General features: G+C 45.5%; 1 protein-coding gene across 2 annotated transcripts in view; it reads right to left on the reverse strand.

The window, feature by feature from the left end:
- FAM234A (family with sequence similarity 234 member A) overlaps window positions 1-18,426 on the reverse strand; it is a 32,325-nt gene extending 13,899 nt beyond the window's left edge. Inside the window, exon 1 of one of the 2 annotated variants that reach the window (XM_007181812.3) lies at window positions 18,327-18,426. The gene's annotated coding sequence lies outside the window, so the exon portion shown is untranslated. Of the gene's footprint in view, window positions 1-13,584; window positions 13,608-18,326 lie in introns of those variants that run through there. The other variant, XM_028166386.2, reaches the window with a different exon arrangement.
- Between the last annotated feature and the right edge of the window lie 6,723 nt (window positions 18,427-25,149).

Below are 25,149 nucleotides of genomic sequence, written 5' to 3' on the forward strand. Positions count from 1 at the left end.
CACATGGCTAGATTCTTCCTGCCTCCTGCCCTGCCATGGAGACGCCACCTCCCCATTGCCAGCCTGGAGGAAAGCAAAGCAAAGGGAGGAAGAGCCCCTTCCCTCCATCCAGCTGCCTGGGGGTTCTTGTCCTTGGAGTTCTCGGCAAGCTTAGTAAAGTAAACCCCAATGCCGACCCCAAGCTAGTAAGTTAAACCACTCCCTTTCCTAATCAGTCTTTGACTCCCTAAGCTAAGAAACAAGGACAGTGCAAAACAGTTACTGATGTAGTTTGGTTTTTTTTTTTTTAAGTCAGCAATAAATTTATGTGATACAACGTGTGAAAGATATAAAAGCATAACTGCCCTTCCTCTTGTAGCGCCCAGGCTCAAGAGGAGAAGCGTGGTACTAGTTTCTTACGGCTCCCTCCAGAAATATTCTGTGCACTGAAAACCATAAAGTGTGTTTTAAAATGTGAGTAGAATAATCGAGTTATAAACCTGACCTCTGAAAATTAAAGGAAATATGAGCCCAAACTATTCTCTAGTCCCTGCTACACAGGTTTCCTTGTTAAGTCAGACCAATGGTGCATCACGGAGGGAACACAAGGAATGCTGTTGGTCCCCCAGTGAGGGCGGAAAGAACCCCTTCCCCACGCTGCCACCCATCTGGATGTAGAAGCAGAAAGGGAAACTCTCTCCAAACGGCCCTTAGCAACACAGCTGGGGAGTCAGGTCAGCACCTACAGTCTGGCCAAGCCCACGTGCAGGGGAGGACAAAATAAGACCCATCACAGACCTGATGGAGGACGGACAGAGGCTTCAGGAGGCCAGCCCCCTCTGCAGGGGCCAAGGCAGCCCTGCGAGACCAGCACCCCGTGGGCTGACCTGGTCCAGGGCCATGTTGCGATAAACATCCCTCCAGGAACCACCTTTTTAACCAGCAGACATTGGCTTCTAAAACTGTGAATGAGCCACTAAGACATCTGTTGAAGTCCTAAACTGATCTGAGATCAAAAAGAATTTGTGAGAAACTCGTTTAAAAATCGCCAATGAGGGGAATTCCCTGGTGGTGCAGCGGTTAAGAATCTGCCTGCCAGTACAGGGGACACAGGTTTGAGCCCTGGTCTGGGAAGATCCCACATGCCACGGAGCAAGTAAGCCCGTGTGTCACGACTACTGAGGCTGCGTTCTAGAGCCCACGAGCCACAACTACTGAGCCTGTGTGCCACAACTACTGAAGCCCATGTGCCTAGAGCCTGTCCTCCACAACAAGAGAAGCCACCGCAATGAGAAGCCCACACACCGCAACGAAGAGTAGCCCCCGCTCGCCGCAACTAGAGAAAGCCTGCGCGCAGCAATGAAGACCCAATGCAGCCATAAATAAATAAACAAATAAGTTCACAAAAATAATAAAATAAAATCACCAATGGGATCCCCACCTCAATCTTAGCTTAGTATTTTATTTGCAGCTTGAATCATTTAATTCTCATGAGCATATTAGTTTGAGAATGTTTTTCTAAGTTTTATACCCTATAAATGAAGACCTAAAAAATTACTCATTATATAAAATGAAACATAGCCAACGTGCAATATTCATTTTCACTTACCTAATAAATCACTTTCAAGAAATACGTTAATATTTTCTTAAGGAATAATGATTTCCAGTCATTCAAAAACTAAAAATCAAATGTTCTGTGCCAGGAATTGTAAGTGTGCCTTTCTAAGATCATTTTTGTGTGTCATTATTTTTATTCTGGAAGTTTTAACTAATCAAAGTGGTGGTTCAAAATAAAATTTGGAAAATTTAGGAGCGTATTGATTCTGTTCCTGTAACAGAATTTCATGGGAGGACTTCCCTGGTGGTCCAGTGGGTAAGACTCCGCGCTCCCAATGCAGGGGGCCTGGGTTCGATCTCTGGTCCGGGAAGTTCCACATGCCATGTGGTGCAGCCAGAAAAATAAATAAATAAGATAAATAATAATGATGTCTCTTGGCCAGTTTGCCTTTTTAAAAAAAATATATTTATCTATTTATTTATTTATTTGGCTGCGCAGGCTCTTCATTGCGGCATGCAGGATCTTTAGCTGTGGCATGCGGGAATCTTTTAATTGCGGCATGCGGGAATCTTTTAATTGCGGCATGCGGGATCTAGTTCCCTGACCAAGGATTGAACCCGCGTCCCCTGCATTGGGAGCACGGAGTCTTAACCACTGGACCACCAGGGAAGTCCCTATTTTGACTTTTTAACACATGGCATCTTTACTAAGTGCACTGGAAGGTCTGTCGTTGGCAGAATTCGTGCAGTAACTTGTGATAAGTCACTGGACCCATGATAAACACTGCCAATAGCGCACATTACAGCCACTGTGGAAAACAGTGTGGAGGTTCCTCAGAAGACTAAAATAGAATTACCATATGATCCAGCAATCCCACTCCTGGGTATATACCCAGACAAAACTATAATTCAAAAAGATACAGGGAATGGGGCTTCTCTGGTGGCACAGTGGTTAAGAATCCACCTGTCAATGCAGGGGACACGGGTTCGAGCCCTGGTCCAGGAAGATCCCACATGCCGTGGAGCAACTAAGCCTGTGTGCCACAACGACTGAGCCTGTGCTCTAGAGCCCGCGAGCCACAACTACTGAGCCCATAGGCCACAACTACTGAAGCCCGTGTGCCTAGAGCCCAGGCTCCGCAACAAGAGAAGCCACTGCAATGAGAAGCCTGTGCACCGTAACGAAGAGTAGCCCCCACTCGCTGCAACTAGAGAAGGCCCACGTGCAGCTATGAAGACCCAACGCAGCCAAAAATAAAATAAATAAAATAACTTTATTAAAAAAAAAAAAAAAAGATACATGGAATTCCCTGATGGTCCAGTGGTTAGGACTCAGCGCTTTCACTGCGGTGGCCTGGGTTCAATCCCTGGTTGGGGAACTAAGATCCTGCCAGCTGTGCGGTGAGGCCAAAAAAAAAAAAAAAAAAATACATACACCCCAATGTTCATAGCAATGCTATTTACAATAGCCAAGACATGGAAACAACCTAAATGTCCGTTGACAGATGAATGGATAAAGAAAATGCAGTACATATATATAATGGAATACCACTCAGCCATAAAAAAGAATGAAATGATGCCATATGCAGCAACATGGATGCAACTAGAGATTATCATACTAAGTGAAGTAAGTCAGAAAGAGAAAAACAAATACCATATGATATCACTTATATGTGGAATCTAAAATATGACGCAAATGAACCTACCTATGAAACAGAAACAGAATCACAGAGGAAGACTGGTGATTGTCAAGGGGGAGGGGGTTGGAGGAGGGATGGATTGGGAGTTTGGGGTCAGCACATGTAAGCTTTTATATATAGACTGGATAAACAACAAAGTCTCACTGTATAGCACACAGAACTATAGTCAATATCCTATAATAAACCATAATGGAAAATAATATTAAAAAAGGCATATATATATATGTATAACTGAATCACTTTGCTGTACAGCAGAAATTAACACATTATAAATCAACTATACTTATGTTAGCTATAAAATCATAAAGAGAACATCTTGTCAAGCTCCAGAATCGACACATACTTTTAGGCCATAAGAGTTCAGAGTTTTGGGCTTCCCTGGTGGCGCAGTGGTTGAGAATCTGCCTGCTAATGCAGGGGACACGGGTTCGAGCCCTGGTCTGGGAAGATCCCACATGCCACGGAGCAGCTGGGCCCGTGAGCCACAATTGCTGAGCCTGCACGCCTGCACGTCTGGAGCCTGTGCCCCGCGACGGGAGGGGCCGCGATAGAGAAAGGCCCGCGCACCGCGATGAAGAGCGGTCCCCGCACCGCGATGAAGAGTGGCCCCCGCTTGCCGCAACTGGAGAAAGCCCTCGCACGAACCGAAGACCCAACACAGCCAAAAATAAATAAATAAATAAATAAGAAAATCCTTTAAAAAAAAAAAAGAGTTCAGAGTTTTATTCATAACTTTGTAAAATGCTATTTATGTATGAAACAAAGCAGGAAAACATATTGAGAGGGGTTATGTTTACAGAATACTTCTTCAAGGTGTTACTTTTCTTAAACGTACATGCATATTTAAGTAATATTTAAGGAAGTCAGGCAAAGTAATAGTACAATTCCACTGTTGTGTACGTTGTCAGTGACAAAAATAAAAATGCTTTGGTGGTTAAAAAAGAGAAAGAGAGAGAGAGATTAGCACCAATATAAAAGAACCCTAAATGCATGTACATAAGGTACAGGATGGCGAGAAAGAGCAGATTTTGAAGCTGGGCTCGGTAGTGAGCTCTGCCTCTGGACTGTGGCTTTCCTCAGTTTCTTTTTCCTATTAGGTTGTTGGGAAGGTTCGGGTAGTGCATGTAAAGCTGGGGGCTGAGTGTGCGGCGGGGGCGCGGGGGGGGGGGGACTCCCTCCATCGTTGTCACCACCCTCTCCCTGTGCTGCTCCTTCTCTTTCCAGACACAGAGACCTCAGGCATCTCACCAGCGCCCTCTTTTCCTGTTAAACGAAGCGTTTCAAGCCTGGAGCTGCCCAAGGAGTTGAAGGTCTATATTTGAGATCCTGAGAACCTGAACTTCACTAAGGAACACAGTCTCTTTGCACTGAAGGGTCCCAAGTCCTCTAGTGAAGTCCCATGACCTCCCACCCCTCCGTAAGGGGGCTTCACAAAGCCTGGGTCCCACACCACTGGCAGCACACAAGACAATTTAGGTAGTGCCAGGTGAGCATTTTTATTTCTAGTTATCTCTGTATTTTTTCACGGATGTCTTTCTGTTTATGGTGACAGTGGTCTTAGACTTCCGGTAACTGATAAAGGTTCTTTCCTTAACTGTTTATTTTGAAGTTACTGATTTATAGGAAGTTGCGAAGATCATACCGAGAGGCCCCGTCTCAGCCTTCCCCAGCGGTTACAGCACAACTGCAGAACCATATCAAAACCAGGAGAGTGGGCTTCCCTGGTGGCGCGGTGGTTGGGAGTCTGCCTGCCAATGCAGGGGACACGGGTTCGAGCCCTGGTCTGGGAGATCCCACATGCCGCGGAGCAACTAGGCCCGCGAGCCACAGCTACTGAGCCTGCGCGTCTGGAGCCTGTGCTCCCAACAGGAGAGGCCGCGATAGTGAGAGAGGCCCGCGCACCGCGATGAAGAGTGGCCCATGAAGAGTGGCCCCCGCTTGACGCAACTAGAGAAAGCCCTCGCACAGAAACGAGGACCCAACACAGCCAAAATAAATAAATAAATAAATTAAAAAAAAAAAAAAACAAAACAAAACAAAAAAAAACCAGGAGAGCGACGTTGTAGTTCTATGCCATGGTGTTCCCTGTGTAGATTCATGTATATCAAGATACAGAACTATATTCCATCACCACAAAGAGCCACACCCACCATTCCTCTCCCCTGGCAACCGCCAACCTGTTCTTCATTTCTAAAATTTTGTCATTTGGGGAATGTTATGGAAATAGAATAACATAGTATGTGAACTTTGAAATTAGCTTTTTTCACTCAACACAATGTGCTTGAGGTCCCTCTGTGTTGCTGCTGTATGAATACAGTTGAGTCCTTGTATTGCTGAGTAGTCGTCCCTCGGTATCCACAGATGCTCAAGTCCCTTACATCAAATGGGATGCACATAACCCTACACACACACCCCTCGCTGTACACCTTAAATCATCTCTAGATAACCTGTAATACCCAGTACACTGTAAATGCTATATAAACAGTTGCCAGTGTGCATTGAACTCAAGTTTCGCTTTTTGGAACTTTCTGGATTTTTCTGCCTGGAATACTTTCAATCTGCAGCTGGTTGAATTCACGGATGGGGAACAGGGGATACAGACAGCCAATTCAATTTTTAAAGAAATGGCAGCTTTGTAGTTTGTTGCACACATATGTAGGATTGCTGTATTTTCTGTGTGGCTCAGCCTTTTTATCATTGCACAATGCCCCCCGTCCCTAAGTAATTCTCGCTCTAAAGTCTATCTGACATTAATAGTTCTTCTTATCTTCTCTTCATGTTTGCATGGTATATCTTTTTCCATCCTTTTATTTTCAATCTACCTATTTCATATATTTGAAGTAGGTTTTTTTTTTTTTTTTTTTTTTTTTTTTTTTTTTTTATAGCGTGCACACACACAAAGACTGCAAGCTGGCTTTCTTTTTTATTTATTTATTTATTTATTTTTATTTTTGGCTGTGTTGGGTCTTCGGTTCGTGCGAGGGCTTTCTCCAGTTGCGGCAAGCGGGGGCCACTCTTCATCGCGGTGCGGGGACCGCTCTTCATCGCGGTGCGCGGGCCTTTCTCTATCGCGGCCCCTCCCGTCGCGGGGCACAGGCTCCAGACGCGCAGGCTCAGCAATTGTGGCTCACGGGCCCAGCTGCTCCGCGGCATGTGGGATCTTCCCAGACCAGGGCTCGAACCCGTGTCCCCTGCATTAGCAGGCAGATTCTCAACCACTGCGCCACCAGGGAAGCCCTGAAGTAGGTTTTTTTTTAGACAGCACAGGAATCATTTTTTTTTTCTTCTGGCAGTGCCACACAGCTTGCAGGATCTTAGTTCCCCAACCAGGGATCGAACCTGGGCCAAGGCACTGAAAGCACTGAGTCCTAATCACTGGACTGACAGGGAAGTCCCTGGATCATGTTTTTTTTTTTTTCAAATCCACTCTGCAAATCTGTATTTTCAGACCACTTACTTTTAAGGAAATTATCCATATATTAGGCCTTTATTCTGCCTTTTGTTGTTTGTTCTCTGTTTTTTGTTTCTCACTTTTGTTCTCCCTGACTTCCTGTGGATTACTTTATGAATAAGGGAAACATTATTTACAATTCCAGTTTTATTTATCTAGGTGCTTTAGCGTGTTTCGCTGCAGATTTTTAGTGGTTGATCTGGACATTATTAGACACACCTAACTTATCAGTCTCCTGCTGTCAGCATTTTCCTAGTTCAAGTGAAGTGTAGAGACCTCACGTCCCTGCTTTAAGCCTTTACCAGTCTGTGTGTAATAGAATTGTGTTAAATATCTCCTCTACATACATCTACACATCAGTGTTATATTTTTGCTTCATTCATCAAACATAATTTAGAAAACTCAAGAGAATGAAAGTCTATTACATTTACTCATATTTTTGCTTTTTCTGTTGTTCTTTCCTTCTTCCTAATGTTCCAAGAATCCTTCTCTTAACATTTCCTTTACGTTTCAAGAACCTCCTTCAGTCATTCTCTTAGAGCAGGTTTGCTGGCAACCAATTCATTTTCCTTCACATGATAATGTCTGTATTTCTCCATCATTCCTGATGAATAATTCCCCAGATATAGAATTCAGTGCTTGACATTTGATAGGTTCTTTTCTTTCAGCCCTTGAAAAACATGATGCCACTTCCTTCTGGCCTTCACGGTTTCCAGTGAGAAATCTGCTGTCCTTTGAATTGTTTTTCCCCATAACTCAAGATGTCAATCTCTCTTGCTGCTTCCAAATTTTTTCCTTTGTCTTTAGTTTTCAGAAGTTTAATTACAATGTGTCTTGGCGTGGGTTTCTTTGGGTTTATCCTGCTGAAGGTTTGCTCAGCTTCCTGAACCTGTAGGTTTACATCTTTTGCCAAGTGATGGATATTTTCAGCCATTATTTTGGTTTCTGGGGCAGCAGCACAGCTGTGAGAATCCGGGGTGGGAGAGCTACAGCCCAGGCCATGGGGACTCGGGACACGGCTCCCTCCTCCAGCTCTGTGCCCCCGGCCTCTCTGGTGTTTTCTCTTAAAGTGTATTTAACTAGAAAAAGTGAGTTAATTAAAGAAAAGTACTAAATAAAAGTAACTGTAGAGTTATGCTGCGAGTATGGCACAGTCCTGAGTGGCACACGAATGAAGTGGGAACACTGCTTTCTTGGCCTTTTCCTGTCCCTTCTGGGGACACCTCCACTCCTGGAATGTGGAGCCAAGCCCTACACGCTGCACAGTCCTGGTTGCTAGGAATTTGCCATATTCTGAACTAAAATCTGCTCTCTTGTAACCGTCCCCTGATCCAGATTCTGTGCTTTGGAATAATATCTAATCCCTTTACCTACATGTAAGCCCTTCAAGTGTCTAAAGAGCATAAATGAAAAAACTGTGTTCGGGAGGTTGTCACCTGCTACCCCCACAGCTGTGGCCCCCATGACGGGTTGTAGACCCTCCGGTGTCCCTGAAAAGCCTAATCCTAACACTTCCTTGTGTCTAAGTCCACCTAAAACATCCTTCCCCTTCAAACCCTACCCACCCCTCAAGGCCCATGGAAAATACCATCTTATTTATGAAGCCTTTTCTGGTTCTTCTAACCAAATGTGACCCAAAGCCAGTCTGGCTTTTTTTTTTCTTGGCAGTGGGGATACTTGTTTAAAAGGGAGGTCACAATTTAGGAATGATTCCCTAGCTAATCTAAGTCACCACAGGTGGTGGTGTGGTCTAGAGGAGGGGCTGGGACTGGAGACCCCCTCCCATCCGAGGCACCCGGGCATCTACCCAACCTCTACACCAGTCAACGTTCCTGTTTGCCAAAAACACTTTAGCTAGTGTAGGTAGAAAGAGAATTTGTTGGAAAGAGATTAGACAGTGCCCAGAATGGATGGGGAGACCAGAGAGTCAAACTCAGAAAACGGGTGGACGCCAGGGATGCGAGGTGGCTGAGGCTCCGGCGGGCCCATGGCCGTGGGGACAGTCTGGTTCAGACACAGCCGCTGGCACCAGGCCCTGCTGCCCCCGGGCTTCCTCAGGGGGACCCTCCCAGGACAGGCTGGGACCCTTTCTCTCCCCTACACGCTCTCACCAGCTCCCTGGAGAAGTCCGGAGACAACACCAAGCACAAACTGGCCCCAAAGAAACACAGCTCTCAAACATAGAGAAGCAGAGGGGAAATGTCACACCTGGGCTTTCCCAGTCCTGCGAGTTGAGCCACGCAGACCCCAGGCCTCAGGACACTGTACGGTGAGCAACACCAATGGCCACAGCCCTCACCTCAGGCAAAGCCTGATCTCACAGCGTTATTTTTATACTGGGGTCAGTAATAAAAAAATTCCAAAAAGTGCAATACTGAATTCTGCTTTGTAACGTCTTTGAATATTTGACGGGCTTCATGCAGAAGGGTGGCGGCAAGACGAGGGCCAAAGGGCAGAAGCCACAGCAGGCATTTCAGCTCCTGTGAGGCAACAATGCCCTCCAGACGGAGGGTCCCAGCGCAGGGACGGCTCGGGACGCTCCAGCTCTGGTGTTTTCTGACTGGAGGTTGAAGCAGAACTGGTCCTAAGCTCTGCTTCCCGTCAACCCTCTAAAAGCAAGGACTTCACTCACTGTTCCCGCAGAAATCAGAAATCACTGGCTCGCTTGCATTACTCTGAATAATTTCTTTTTTTTTTCCTTTTAATCATTAACAGAGTTCCAAGTTAAAGGTACTTCATAACAAATAGGTGAAAGATACTGTGATCCTTCTCCAGGGAAGGTTTTATTCTTCAGGAGAGAAAGCTGGGTAGGGAGGGCATACCCAGCATAACCAACTCAAGTAACAAAACTTTATTCACCTAAAAACAAACTGACTTGGAGAGAGGGAGAGATGATAACCTCTCTATTTGACTCCTTGAGAATCCTCCCCCTCAGCTGGGTCCCTAAGAGCAGGCGGTGGGACCACAGTGCCGGGTGGGGTGGGGCAGTGAGGATGGGCCGTGTCAGGTGGGTCGCTCCATGTGCCAACTGTGCTGCTGGCTGCACAAACATCCACGTGTGATAGACTCTCACATCATCAGACACACAGACAAGGGAGCCCGTGTGAAAACTGGCAAAACAGGAATGGGGCAGGTCTGCGGCACAGTGATCAGCACTGTGCCAACATCTAGCTCCCACCTCTGACACTGCGCTGGCCCCAGGGACGTCAACACCGGGCCCGGGGGAAAGCACTGCAAGCTTTTTGTAATATCTTGTGAGTCTATAATTAGTTCCAAAGAAACCGTTTAAAAAATAATAATAAAAAAACCCTTGAGGGGCTTCCCTGGTGGCACAGTGGTTGAGAATCCGCCTGCCAATGCAGGGGACATGGGTTCGAGTCCTGGTCCAGGAAGATCCGACATGCCACGGAGCAACTAAGCCCGTGTGCCACAACTACTGAGCCTGCGCTCTAGAGCCCACGAGCCACAACTACTGAGCCCATGTGCTCCGCAACAAGAGAAGCCACCGCAATGAGAAGCCCGCGCACCACAACGAAGAGTAGCTCCTGCTCACCGCAACTAGAGAAAGCCCACGCGCAGCAACGAAGACCTAACGCAGCCAAAAATAAATAAATAATAAATAAATTTTAAAAATTAATTAAAAATAATTTAAAATTAATTAAAAACGAAAACAAAAACAAACTTTGAGCAAGGCAGGGGGGTCAGAGCTTCCCCAGGGCCCTGCGACACCTCAGAGCCGCCCGATCATGAAGCTTCTGCTCCAGAGGTGGGAACTGTTTCTGTTTTGTTCTGCTTGTTCTTGGCAGAACATCAACCACAGTGCAGTTCTACGAGGACATCCAGAAGAACAGCCAACCCCCAACCTGCCACTATTTCAAAATAATTACTGCCTTTCTGCAAACCCTCCACGGCAATCACTTCCCTTCCCACCGTGGGGAAAAGGTTCGTGTGGTTCCTTGCTGCTCGTGTACAGTGACGCCCGGGAGCATGTACAGTACCACGCAGGTGCCCGAGGTCACAGAGGGCCCGGGAGCAGGGCCGCCCGGGCAGCAGGGGAGCGCGTGTGGGGACGGCGGGGCCCCAGCGCCGCCAACACTGAGGACACGCCTGATCCTGAGCCCAGGTGTTGTGGCAGAAGGCTCACACCAAAGGCACACAAGCAGCTCAAGGTGCCAACCTGACCCCAGTAGACGCAAAGGGTTATCCCTAAGCCGAATCACTAAGTCTGTGAACTCCAGGCTTTCTTCCTTTTTGTTTCAAATCGAAGCTGCTGTTGTTAAATTCCACATAAAGAAGTAAGGGAAACTTAAAAAGTCTTTTGCCTCTAATACAGCAATGAAGCAGCTGCAACCATAACCTAGAATAAAGCGCATCCCTGAAATCAGGTGTGTTTATTAGTTCTTCGTTGGCCAGCACAGAAAAGACCCATAGCCACCGGCCTATGGGCTCTAAGTAATAGGCCCACCGGAAAGACAGGCTTCTGGAAGTCCAACCTGGGCATAAAAACGCATATTTCTGTGTTAGCTAAACTCAACGTGAGAAGCCTGGAGAACAGGGGTCCTGGGGAACATCAGGGCAGCAGATCTTAAAGGAAACACAACGCACATTTGTACACATATACAGAAAATTAAAGGAACACTTCCCAGATACTGAAAAGGAATGAAGAAGTTTTCACTTAAAACAAAAGCTGTTAGGACACAACAAATGAAGAAAAGATAATAAAGGGAAAGCCCCTGAGGTTAAGAGACTTGTATCTTTACCTCATTTGCATCTAATGTCCTTTTCTGTCATTTCTAACCAGCTCGTGGTCTTAAGGACAGAAATCAGAAATTGGTTCACAGGATTTCCAGACAGTCACTGACTGGGATTTTCTCCTGCCACTTCTGAGCTTCTGAAATGATGACTATGCAGTGCACTTTTTGACTTAAATGTCAAGTAAAACAAAAAAGAAATGAAGAAAAATGTGAGAGATGAGAAAGAAAATGTATCGATATGATACATATTAGGGTAAAAGGTATGAGCCTAAGAATAACCTGCTTGAGATAAACATGCAATCCCTGTGTACAGCTTTTCAAAGGGCCACACACCTGTGGGTGTGTCTGCTCAAGGCCAAACCTGCCCTCCTGCCTGGTGGGGAAGGACAGTAAAGCCCAGTAACAATTAACATTTGGAGGGGCAGGAATACGCAGTATTTGCATAAAGGAAATAACTCCTTTTTCACCAAGAGTTCTTTCTCTGAGAACACTTTACTGAGACAGAGAGAACAGAAAATTCAAAAATAAAAATGTCTCACTCTAACTTTTTTTTTTTTAATTTTATTTATTTATTTTTTATTTTTTATTTTTGGCTGCTTTGGGTCTTTGTTGCTGCGTGCGGGCTTTCCCTAGTTGCAGCGAGCTGGTGCTACTCTTCATTGCGGTGCGCGGGCTTCTCGTTACAGTGGCTTCTCTCGTTGCGGAGCACGGGCTCTAGAGCGCAGGCTCAGTAGTTGTGGCGCACGGGCTTAGTTGCTCCGCGGCATGTGGGATCTTCCCGGACCAGGGCTTGAACCCGTGTCCCCTGCATTGGCAGGTGGATTCTTAACCACTGTGCCACCAGGGAAGCCCTCTAACTTTTTTTTGATGGATAAAGAAAGCATAAAGATTCTAACAGGTGAGACACTGAGAATAAATAAGCAATGATGCTGTAAAAAAAAAAAAAGATTCTAACAAGGGCAGGGACTTTGCTGGTGGCTCAGTGCATAAGAATCTGCCCGCCAATGCAGGGCACATGGGTTCGATCCCTGGTCCAGGAAAATCCCACATGCCGCGGAGCAACTAACCCTGTGCACCACAACTACTGAGCCTGCGCTCTAGGGCCCGCGAGCCACAAATACTGAGTCTGCATGCTGCAGCTACTGAAATCCACGCAACTAGAGCCCATGCTCCGCAACAAGAGAAGCCACCACATTGAGAAGCCCACGCACCGCAACGAAGAGTAGCCGCCGCTCGCCACAACTAGAGAAAGCCCGCATGCAGCAATGAAGACCCAATGCAGCTAAAAATAAATAAAATTAAATCTTAAGAAAAAGAAAAAGATTCTAATAAGGGCAGAGGGAAAAGGGAAAATTGCTCCAACAAATAACTGACAATTCTACAGCTATTATGAAAGTAGGGGGTTTAACCTTTTTAAACTAAAATTTGGTAACTTTTTTTTGGGGGGAGAAAAGATCACTTCAGGGGACTTTAATAAGAGATGCACCCCCCCCCCCCAGTTTTTAAATTTTCAATTTTACAGAATTCTTTTCGGACAACGAATCAAAGAGATCAGACTTTGAAAATTAAGCACTTCCACTGGAAAGGTAGTTTGTATATTTTAAAAACTGGTTTAAACTAAGTAAAATTTTTTTTCAGTTTAAACTGGATGCCTTAAAATCTAAACTCTGGTTTTAGTTGAGAATTTTGAGAACTTAGTACCACAGTCAGCTCTGTGACAGAATAAGGAAGGAGTAGCCCACTTTTATTTGCCCAGACACAGGACACCTTCCTCCACTCACACAGGAATAGCTACTTCTCGTATTACCTGACCTCACTAGGGTGACAATTTCACAAAGTAGACATTATTTTAATCAAAGGTACCTGCAAATTAGAAAACACACAGAGAGAAAATACATTTAAATAGGCAGAGGACAAGCTTGGAGGAAACAGCAGATGAGCTTTTTATTATTTTTTAAATTTTTATTGGAGTGTAGTTGATTTACAAAGTTGTGCAGATGAGCTTTTTAAATGGAGAAAATACGTAAGGAATACTTAGGAAAGACTCTGATTATAGATTAACTTTACTATCTAGCTTCACCAGTTAGTAACAGAAACTGAAAGGATTTTGTCACTGGATTAAACCATGAAAAGATCAGCTTACCACTCTTGGACTGCGTACTGATATGGTCCAGGGTGACTCGAAGGTGCAGCTGAGAGTGGAGCAGATTTCTTTCTTTCCACTGGGGAGCTCTCAGCCCTAGTTCACACTCAGCGGGGTTACTTTACTAAAGGACAGAAATTATATTGGACAAAACATACTGCATCTTGTCATGTATCCACTGGGCATGTGTTTTATCTGCAAATTGTCTTTGTCCACTTGGCCCTGCTGTGATTTGACCAGTAAGGGATCCTGGTTTTCTTTTCTTTTCTTTTCTTTTCTTTTTTGTCTGTGCCAGGCAGCTTATGGCATCTTAGTTCCCCGACCAGGGACTGAACTTGCACCCTCAGCAGTGAAAGCACACAGTCCTAACCTCTGTACCACCAGGGAACTCCCAGGCATCCTGATTTTCAAGTCTTTCCTCTGGCTGGTCCCCCTGCCAGGAGGCCCTCTCAGTGCTCCGAGCCTCGGCTGGACTCGCATCAAGCCTATGTGAGCACCGCGGACCAGGAATGCCACCTTCCACCTGAGAATTCGAACTTTTTCTTTCAAAGCACCCATAATACTCCTCCCACAGCCGCTGACCGAGAGCTATTTTAGGGCAGCAGGACTTCCCTGGTGCCAAACAAACGACAGACGCTTGGTAAGTGTCAAACTAAGTGTCAGTGAAACGGGGGAGAGAGCTGTTGGGAGCCATCCCTTGACAAGAAGGTGAGATGAGGCCCATCATGCTCTTCATTCAAGAGCTTGTGTGGATGCACAGACCTCATGACCTGTAATCACAAACCCATCTTATAGTGTGAGTGCTCAAATGCTCCCCCAAGCCAGCTGTGACATATACAAACGGTTTAGGAATGTCTTTGACATTAGGAGGCCTGTGTCCTGGCCCAGTGGCCCGAGTGTTCTGACAGCACTTCAGCCAGAGGCATGTGAGAGACACCCACAGAACCCAACCGGGCAGACTGGGTTTTCGGCTGAGCAAAGCAGAAGTCAGACAATGACGGCTTACAGTGTTCAGTTGTTTACAGCAGAACAACTACTTCTTCTCTTCACCAAAAAATAATCTCAAGGCAGACAATAGGCCCTTAATCATCTTTCAAATGAGAACAAATTTTAAGGTCATGCATGGTTCCCGGACAAAGGCAAGTGTTTCACAGGCAGGTCAGTGCTTAGGACCTGAACCTCAGCACACAGTTCCTCTCCTTCATGAGATGCAAAACTTTCAGAGTAATTGAGGGCGGCTTGCATACCACCTAAAAGGGAGTTACGGAGGAATGGCTATCAGAATTTCAGACAAGCAACTATTACACAGAACAAGTTTTGTAGGTTTGTCTGTAAAATAACATGGAGTAAGCTTTTTTCCTGCGTTCTAAGGAAGATTTCATTTCCTTTGATTCCCCCACAAATCAGTGTTTCTTCTTGTCCTTACATTAAGGACAGCAGAAGCTCTTAAGAAGATAAAGTATAATTCTTACTTGATCACTTTTGATCAACCCTATAAATAGGTCTTAACTTCAATTTACTTATTTATCTTTATTTTTTAAAAACCTGTTGTCACATAAATGTTTAAATATTCATGAAAGTAGAGACCACCAGCCCCATTCATCCACGACCCAGCTTCAACAATTACCAACACAGAGCCAACCTTTTCCATCTACAGACCACACTTCTCTCCCATGCCCCACCTCCAATTTCTTAAAAAATTTCCTCCAATTTTTAAAAAGTTAGAGATATGCCACTTGATCTCTCAATATCTGTTTCCTGGTTATTCATTTAGGAATCAGCATTCTTCTTCTTCTTTTTGGACACCACATCCAGACAACCTAAGCTCCATGAAGGATTTTACAAAGTCAGAGGGGGAATAAAACTCACTAAGTTTGTGGGTTTTCTAAAGACTGATTTCGGGTGAGGTACGTAGTAAATTTTGAAACAACCACAAACCCTGCAGATTCTGACGTATCTCTTCAGTTGAACCCCTCCTTTCAACAGCCGCTACTTTAGATTGTATTTTTATAACTTCTCACCTGGATTTCTGTAGCCCTCTCAAAACTTCCTTGATGCTGCAAGAGACACCTTTCTAATATCTCCTGATCATGTCATTCCCCTGCTTGAAACTCTTGACTGACACTTCACAACTTTAGAACAAAGCTCAGCCACCTGAGTTTGCCTGCAGGTCCATCCACCACCTGGCTGTCGCCTACCTCTAGTATCATGTCCTCCCAAACCCTACACCCAACATCTGTTCCCCTGTCACAGGCTGACCTACCAGTAACTCCTGCTGGGCCTTCACAGCCCACTGAAACCAGACCCTCACTCAACCATCGCCCGCCACCGCTCCATACTCACTGACCCACTGGTGAGGCCTACCCCCAGATGGTGAGGAACTTCGGAGGGCATCACTCGTTTATTGCCTTTGTCTTCCCAGGACAAAGCATAGTGCGCGGCATAAAATAAACATACACATTCACCTGTCTGAATAAATGTCCAATTCTTGCTATGCTCTGCTTGTGAACTTTTCTAATTGATCTGAAATAGATAGCATGTATCAGACATAGGGGTCAATTTGACTACCTGACATCCACTCCTTCTCTCTGTAACAGCACCTGGATTTTCTTTGGGTAAATCCACTTTCCCACAAGCTTAGTGTGGTTCTGATAACTTTGGGGAGGGCTCCTTGCCCAGGGCTAGCTAACTAATCAGATTTACATGATTAGGACCCAACTGAATACTAGATCCGGAACTGCAACTGGAATTACAGGAATAGGCACTCTTTTCCCACAGGAGTGGTTTTAAAATATGTTCACAAGCTCTTTGATGTGCCTCCCTTCAAAGGTGAAGTCTTTAGTACCTAGTGATGCCAGCAAACAGAATGTGGCAGGAGCAGCAGCAAAATTCCAAAACTAGATCATAAAAACCATGGTGACTTCCACCGTCCTCTCTCTCCTCTCTTACCACTTGCTCGGAGGGAAGACAATGACATTTGAGGACGTGGGCCCTGTGGCTAGGAAATAAGGACTCCAGCCAACAGCCAGCCAGCAAGGAACTGAGGTCTTGAGTGAGTGGACTGTCTTGGAGTCAGACCCTCCGGTCCCAATCAAGACTTTAAATGACTGCGTCCCCAGCCAATATCTTGGTTGTAACCCCATAGAGTCCTTTGGGACTTCCCTGGCGGTCCAGTGGTTAAGACTCCACGCTCCCAATGCAGGGGACACGGGTTCGATCCCTGGTCGGGGAACTAAGATTTTGCATGCTGCGTGGAGCGGCAAAAAAAAAAAAAAAGAATCCCATGAGAGTCCTTGAACTATAATCACCTAAGTCACTCCTGAATTCCTGACCCACAGAAACTGGTAATACATGTTTGATGTTTTAATCCATTAAAACATCATTGATGTTGATTTGTTACGGAGCAGCAGATAACTAATACAAGCAGGTAGAGCACAGGCAAGAACCTGAGAAGAAGAAAGGCAACATAGAAACAGGTCAAAGAGAAAGTGTGTGAGAGGATGGTAGTAAGACCCCCACACTCCATCACTAAATCCTGATGATCTCATTTAAGCCCCTGGCCCCATCTATTTCTGGTCTCCTGGACTTTCCTAAGTGAAAGTTGGTGTAATGCCTCCAGAGGTTGAACTAGTTTTAATGGACGCTTGACACTTGAAGCCAAAAGCACTCCAATCCGCGCAACAAGGACTCAGAGAACTGGTAAAATGCCCCAATAAATGTCCACTTCATTGATAACAGGGTCATTTCCATTTCACTCTTTCCTGATCCGTATTCTCTCTTTAGCATGCTCCATATTTTGCTTATTTATCTTACTTATTATCTGTATCCTCCCGTAGAATTGAAGCTCCTTGAGGACAGGAATTCTGTCTTGATGAGTGCTATATGCCTGGCACCCAGCAGACACTCAGTACTTGCTGAGTTCATCTAAGCTGCTATAACTTCAGGCTCACAGGGAAAGTGCAAAGAGAGCAATGGAGCCATCTGGTTGAGGCTCAGAAGAACATTAGCAGCCTAGGGGTAGGTGAGCACATCACACAAGCTCCTCAGCTGAAATCACGGGGTTGCAAGTATTTGCACTTGTCTATACCCTGATAACCTACCAGTCAGCTCCCAGGCAATCAAGTCATGGGGGAGCTGAGAATTCTCACAGACTGACAGCGTTCTTCCTCGCTTTTAAACTCTGCTTTGCTTTTGCTCAGTAAGACAGGCTGTAGGGAGCAATCACCTCTATAGATGAGTAACCGTCAGCTGAGCTTTGGGTTACTGAGCCAGTCGTCAAACAGACGCCGTCCTAGAAAGAGGACATGCATATCTGACCCTGGCGAGAGGCAGCTCATGGACATACTGTTTTAGTATTAGTATATTTTTTAATTACTTCCAAGCAACCCGTGCAGCGATGGCTAGCTTGCCTCCTATGCAGCCAACGGGGGTGGGAAGGTTCCTAATGGGAGTTAAATCCTGTCTTTGGGGGAAAGCGGGGCTGAACTGAGCGCCACGGAAGCCCAGGCTGCGTCAGTCGGTCCTGCCAACCCGCTGCGCTGCCCGGCTCCCACCCACAGTGCGGCGCGGACACGCGCGGACTCCAACGCTGGGCGGTGGGCGAGAGCACGGGCGGGCTCTTGGGGCTGGGGTCTCCTGGGGCCCCGCGCCGACGCGGAGAGACACGGCCCGGGAGGGAAAAGGTGGACCCGCGCCAGGCCCGCGGCGCGCACGCGCGAGAAGGAAGAAGACGCACTACTCACCCGCCGCCGCCGCCGCGCCCTCCCGAGGCTGCCAAAGCTGCTGCCCGCGCCGCCACCAGGCTGCTCGGCCCCGCCCCCAGCGTCACTTCCGGTCGGGCGGGGCGGAAGCGCGCTCAGGCTCCGCCCCGCGGCCGGCTCGGTTGCTGAGCAACGCGGAAGGTAGTGCTAGCACCGAGGATTGCTTTGGGGTTGCTGCCGGTCTGCTCCGGTTCCGCCGTTAGCGCGTTCGAGCATCTTTCATTAGTTTTACTTGCGTTGGCCCGAGGTTTCCTCTTCCGGAAGTGCCTGTTCTGGTCGTTGGTCCAGGTTTCTGCTGAAAGGCTTGTCTTCGTGTTGTTTCGTGGCGCTCTGTATTGGATATTAAGTTTTTGTCGGTGGCGTGTGTTGTAAATACCTCGGTTTGCGTCTCGTCTTTTCACTTTAATATAAAAAAAAGTGCCAATATTTTATGGTTAGTACTTTCTGTGTCTTGTTTAAGGAATCCTTTCCTACCTCCTTACTCTCCCACGTATTTTCCTAATGGTTTTTTAAAGTTTTGATTTTAACATTTAAGTCCTTAATTCAGTTTGGAGTAGCTTTAGTATGGGGTAAGAAGGTAACTTCATTTTTTTTTTCCATTCGGATAACCAGGAGTCCTAATGCCATTTATTGAGTTAGCCCCTCTTTCCCCAAACGATCTGGCATATTTTTAAAAAAACTCTGTATATGCATGAGTTTCTGTTAGGTTTTTAAAATTCAGCTCTAGGGGCTTCCTTGGTGGCGCAGTGGTTGAGAGTCTGCCTGCCAATGCAGGGGACACGGGTTCGAGTCCTGGTCTGGGAGGATCCCACATGCCGCGGAGCAACTAGGCCCGTGAGTCACAACTACTGAGCCTGCGCGTCTGGAGCCTGTGCTCCTCAACAAGGGAGGCCTCGATGGTGAGAGGCCCGCATACCGTGATGAGGAGTGGCCCCCACTTTCCGCAGCTAGAGAAAGCCCTTGCACAGAAACGAAGACCCAACACAGCCATAAATAAATAAAAATTTTAAAAAAATAAAAAAAAATAAAATTCAGCTCTATTATTTTTTTTTTAATAAATTTATTTATTTATTTTTGTCTGCATTGCTGCACGCGGGCTTTCTCTTGTTGTGTTGAGTGGGGACTACTCTTCGTTGTGGTGTACAGGCTTCTCACTGCGATGGCTTCTCTTGTTGCGGAGCATGAGCTCTAGGCACGCGGGCTTCAGTAGTTGTGGCTCGCAGGCTTTAGAACGCAGGCTCAGTAGTTGTGGCGCACGGGCTTAGTTGCTCCGCGGCATGTGGGATCTTCCCAGACCAGGGCTCGAACCCGTGTCCCCTGCATTGGCAGGCGATTCTTAACCACTGCGCCACCAGGGAAGTCCTCAGCTTTATTATTGATAACTTTGTCCTAATGCTCACACAAGGTGTTCTGCATCAGATCAGGTTTCTTGTTAATTACACCACAGTAATAGTAAGTATGAAACATCCCTCACACCTCCCACAGGCCTCCCCCGACCCAACCCATTGAGAACTGATGGAAATTTTTCCTTTGTGAGTGGACTGACACAACATCCCTCGGTGAGGGATTCAGAGAAATAACTTAATCTGTTCATAAAGGGAGAGGCATCTGTCCTCCTCATCTCCTGAAAGGATCCCCTCTGGACTCAAGTATTTCGATATTTAGATGAATCTCTCCAGGCCCAGGCAGCCCCAGGGTCTCTGGTCTAGACTTTTAGGACTCCTGGGCCTCACTCTCCTTGAAGTGTAAATACCTGGAAAGATAGCCTGCCTTTCTCCTCCTCAGTACCTGGGCACCTAAGCCAGGCTGTAACTACTTGACCCTCTCAGAAAGATAAGGCAAGTTATTATACTTTTGAATCACAGCAGTTAACTAGACAAATTACTCTGGACTTCATTCTCCTAAGTATCTGAAGAGTCTCAGGGGACTAGGGCTTTTTACTGGAGCACTGGGAAATGGAGGGAAGTCTTAAATGCCCACAGCTTCTTCCTGGGATCATTACATATTCTTTTCTGGTGTGCAGGTGCCACACAATCGCAATTACAATACCCTTATAGTAACTCGTGATACCTGGTTGGACAGGTCCCTCCACCTTATTTTTCTTCTGGAAAGCTTCAGCCATTCATTCTTCGGTCAAAATCACAATCAGGCCAAGTTCCACAAAAGAACCCTGTAGGGCTTTTCAGTAGAATGGTCCCCAATCTGTAAATCACACTGGAGAACTGACATGATTTATCTTCTTACACAGAACATGGGCTCAGGACTTCCCTGGTGGCGCAGTGGTTAAGAATCCACTTGCCAGTGCAGGGGACACGGGTTCAAGCCCTGGTCTGGGAAGATCGCACATGCCGTGGAGCAGCTAAGCCCCTGTGCCACAACTACTGAGCCTGTGCTCCAGAGCCCGCAAGCCACAACTACTGAGCCCGCGTGCTGCAGCTACTGAAGCCTGCTCGTCTAGAGCCCGTGCTCCGCAACAAGAGAACCCACTGCAATGAGAAACCCACGCACTGCAACGAAGCGCAACGAGGAGTAAACCCCACTCACCACAGCTAGAGAAAGCCTTTGCACAGCAGCAGAGACCCAATGCAGCCATAAATAAATAAATAAAAAGAACACGGGCTCAAACTCTCTCTGCACTTAATTTAGGCCTTCTGTGCTGTCTTACACTAAGATTTTTATTTCTTTTGTTAGATGGCATTTTGCAGTTTTCAATGCTATTGAAAATAGTTTCTTGGGCATTCTCTGGCGGTCCAGTGGTTAGGACTCTGTGCTTCCATTGCAGGGGGCATGGGTTCGATCCCTTGTTGGGGAACTAAGATCCCACAAGCCGTGAGGTGCGGTCAAAAAAAAAAGTGTTTTTAAAAAATGTTACATTTTCCATTGTTGGCATATTGAAATAGTGCAAAGATTTCCATATTTTTTTGCTAAGAATATTTTTAATACTTTGTTGGTGGATTCTTTTGAACTTTCTCGGAATATAATCATATAATCTGAATAAAGACAATTTTGTTTCTTCCCCCTCAATCCTTATGTCTTTATTTTTCTTGCCATTCTGAGCTGATAAATAGAAGCAGTAGTGTGCATCTTTGTCCTGTTCCTGATTTTAAAGAGAATATTTACAATAGTTGACCATTTGCTGTAGGATTTTTTTTTGTAGATACTCTTTAACAGGCTAGAAATGTTTCCTTCTATTCCTAATTCCCTAAGAGTTTTTTTTTATTGTTGTGAAATAAAATTCATATTTTATGGCAAAACAAGAAAAATTTAATCATAAAAAATTCTTCTCTGCCCTTTGCCTCCCCTCTCCCCACCACTGTGCATTGTATATCTGCATTATGCGTAAACCAAATCTCCCCATCGGCAGAGATACCTGCTCAACCATAAACAGCAGCGTTCTCCCAGCACCCACAAGAGGACTCCTTAAAAGATAACATTCTTTCTTGATCTTGTACGGGACCACATGACCTACCACGATGACACTTAGATCTGGATCATGTAAACTGTCAATAATATGTCATTTGGTGTACAGCCCTCTGTCTCAAAAAACTTACAGAACTGTTCCTTGACTTCTAATGGGCACAACAGTTCTCAGAACTTTCTGAGTTGCTCTTCCTGGGTTATAGTCCTCAAATTTGGCTCGGATAATTTGATTAATTTTTCATCTACATCATCAATGTGCATTGAATTTTATTAAGTGTTTTTTTCTGCATCTCTTGTGATGATTATGCGGTTTTTCTCCTTTAATCATTTTCTTTTTCTCCTTTAATCTTTTAATGTGGTAAATGCTATTAACTTTCTAAAGATAACTGATCCTTGTATGCCTAGATTAAACCAATTTGCTTATGACCTATTATCCTTTTACATGTTGCTGGATTTCATTTGCTGATATTGTTTAGAATGTTTGGCTCTATGTTTATGAGTGAGGTTGGATTATACTGCACTTTATTTTACTATCCTTGTCTAGTTTTGCTATCAGGATTATATTGGCCTCATAGAATGAATTGGGGAATATTTAATCATTTTATATTTTTCAGAAAGGGTTGTGAATTGGAATGGTCTGTTCCTTTAAAAAGTTGGGTAGAAAACCAGTCTTTCCCCAATAAAACTAGGTGGGCCTGATGCATTCTTTGAGGAAAAATTTTAAAATAAGTTTTATTAATACCTTAATGCTGGTGCATAAAACCCCAACTTATTAGAGGAGGAGGGGACAGAGGGAAACTTCAGATACTGGGGTGACCTTCTGGGTAATGTCAACTGAAAAAAACCCCAACAAACCACACACACAACATGAGAGCTGTGAGTTCAGTTTTATTTGCGGCTTACTGAGGACAAATAGAGACAGCCCTTCAGTGAGCTCTGAACTTTGGAACGGGGCGGGGTGGGGCGGTGGGGGGCGGGGTCAGTATATATTATGTATATGCTTTTGGTGAGGGGAGTAACGTGCAATCAAGCATACATCTTGGTAGAGGTTGCTGCTAGTCATGCGGGGCAGATGTCTCTGTTAATTATTTTACTGCTTTTCTAGGTATGAAAAGATGCAAGAAACTGGGTTCATAAAGTTTTGTAATGAAAATACCTACCTATCTGAAGGCCTGTTCTGCCAGTTTTCCCAGAGCACAGAGGGCCTCATTCCTGATCTCGACCCTGAATTTCTTTCAGGGTGTGTTGAAGGTCAACGACTGCAGTGGCTGGTCACCTAATCATTGTAGAGCCAGATGGAGAGCGACTTTTTTTTTTTTTTTTTTTTTAATTTTCGCTGTGCCGGGTCTTAGTTGCGGCATGCGGGATCTTTTTTTTCTTTTTCTTTTTCTTTTTTTTTTTTTCAGTTGCGGCCTGCAGACTTCTTAGTCTTATCCACTGAGCCACCAGGGAAATCCCAGGCTTAAGGCTTTTAAAGACTGATAGCATAAGTCTGGTTTTTGCCCCAAGATGGATGACACTTTAAATTTTTGACATTTCTGACTTGCTGTTCTTAAAATGAAGCACAGTTACAGCCTTTTGACTCTTGAGAAAAATTAAAATTTAGAGAAAGCAAAATAGAATTTTCCCTAGTATACAAGTGTGTGTTTTTTTCCTTTGTACTTTCACATACATTGTAATATTTAGAGTTAGAGCTTATTTTTTATTAAGTGTATCTTAGTGTTGTTTTTTTTAAAAATTTTTTTTCTTTTAATTAATTAATTAATTATTTTATTTTTGGCTGCATTGGGTCCTCGCTTCTGCGCGAGGGCCCTCTCCAGCCGCGGCAAGCAGGGGCCACTCTTCATCGCGGTGCGCGGGCCCCCCACTGTCGTGGCCTCTCTTGCCGCGGAGCACAGGCTCCAGACGCGCAGGCTCAGTAATTGTGGCTCACGGGCCCAGTCGCTCCGCAGCATGTGGGATCCTCCCAGACCAGGGTTCGAACCCGTGTCCCCTGCACCGGCAGGCAGATTCTCAACCACTGTGCCACCAGGGAAGCCCCTATCTTAGTGTTTTATTTGTTTTTTCCATGGTCAGCAGTCTCCTCCTCTCTGGGGGCCTTCTTTCCCCACTTCCTAGAGCTGCAGCAAGACCCCACTGTGAGGAGGTTGGACCAACGCTGGCTGCCTCTGCCTACCTGCTCCTGTGGACTGTCAAGGTGTCTCCTAGGCATCACATGAACCTGCTGGCCATCATCATTCTCTTCCTGCAGTTCAGATGCTTTTTCAGCCATCACACAAACTGCTGCAAGGGGCCTGAGAAAGATTTTAAATTACTCTTTTAGTTTATTTAACAGTTACATGGCAGTTCTGACTTTATTGTTATTATTGTGTCCATTTTAATATTATTTTTTTTTAGGAATTTTCCATTTAATACAAGGTTTCAAATATAGTGGCATAAAGTTCATAGTGTTCTCTTAGTTTTTAATTTCTTCTCTGTGGTTACACTCCCATTTTATTCTTTTTTTTTTTTTTTTTTTAATTTTATAGCTACTTTATTTATTTATTTATTTATTTTTGGCTGTGTTGGGTCTTCAGTTCGTGCGAGGGCTTTCTCTGGTTACGGCAAGTGGGGGCCACTCTTCATCGCGGTGCGCGGGCCTTTCACTATCGCGGCCCCTCCCGTTGCGGGGCACAGGCTCCAGACGCGCAGGCTCAGTAGCTGTGGCTCACGGGCCCAGCTGCTCCGTGGCATGTGGGATCTTCCCAGACCAGGGCTCGAACCCGTGTCCCCTGCATTAGCAGGCAGATTCTCAACCACTGCGCCACCAGGGAAGCTCCTCCCATTTTATTCTTTACTTTGTGCTATCTCTCTCTTTTTTTTTTTTTTCCATCAGTTTCACCAGAAGTTTGTCTATGTTGTTAGTCTCTTCAAACAACCACCTTTTGGGACTTCCCTGGTGGCGCAGTGGTTGAGAATCTGCTCGCCAATGCAGGGGACACGGTTCGATCCCTGGTCGGGGAAGATCCCACATGCTGCAGAGCAACTAAGCCTGTGAGCCACAACTACTGAAGCCTGTGCGCCTAGAGCCCTAGAGCCCGTGCTCTGCAACAAGAAAAGCCACCACAATGAGAAGCCCGTGAACTGTAACAAAGAGTAGCCCCCACTTGCTGCAAGTAGAGAAAGCCTGCGCGCAGCAACGAGGACCCAATGCAGCCAAAAAAAAAAACCTCAGAAAAACAAAACACCACATTTTGGCCCAGTTGATCCTTTCTATTGTATGTTTATTTTCTTTTATGTTGATTTCTGTCTTCTTTTTGTAATCTCCTTTCTGCTTTATTCATCCGTCATGTTGTGTTTTTCCTTCTCTAACTCAAGTTGAATGCTTGTTAGGTCATGAAATTAC

This window comes from Balaenoptera acutorostrata, chromosome 15 (assembly GCF_949987535.1).
Source record: "Balaenoptera acutorostrata chromosome 15, mBalAcu1.1, whole genome shotgun sequence".
NCBI lineage: Eukaryota > Metazoa > Chordata > Mammalia > Artiodactyla > Balaenopteridae > Balaenoptera > Balaenoptera acutorostrata.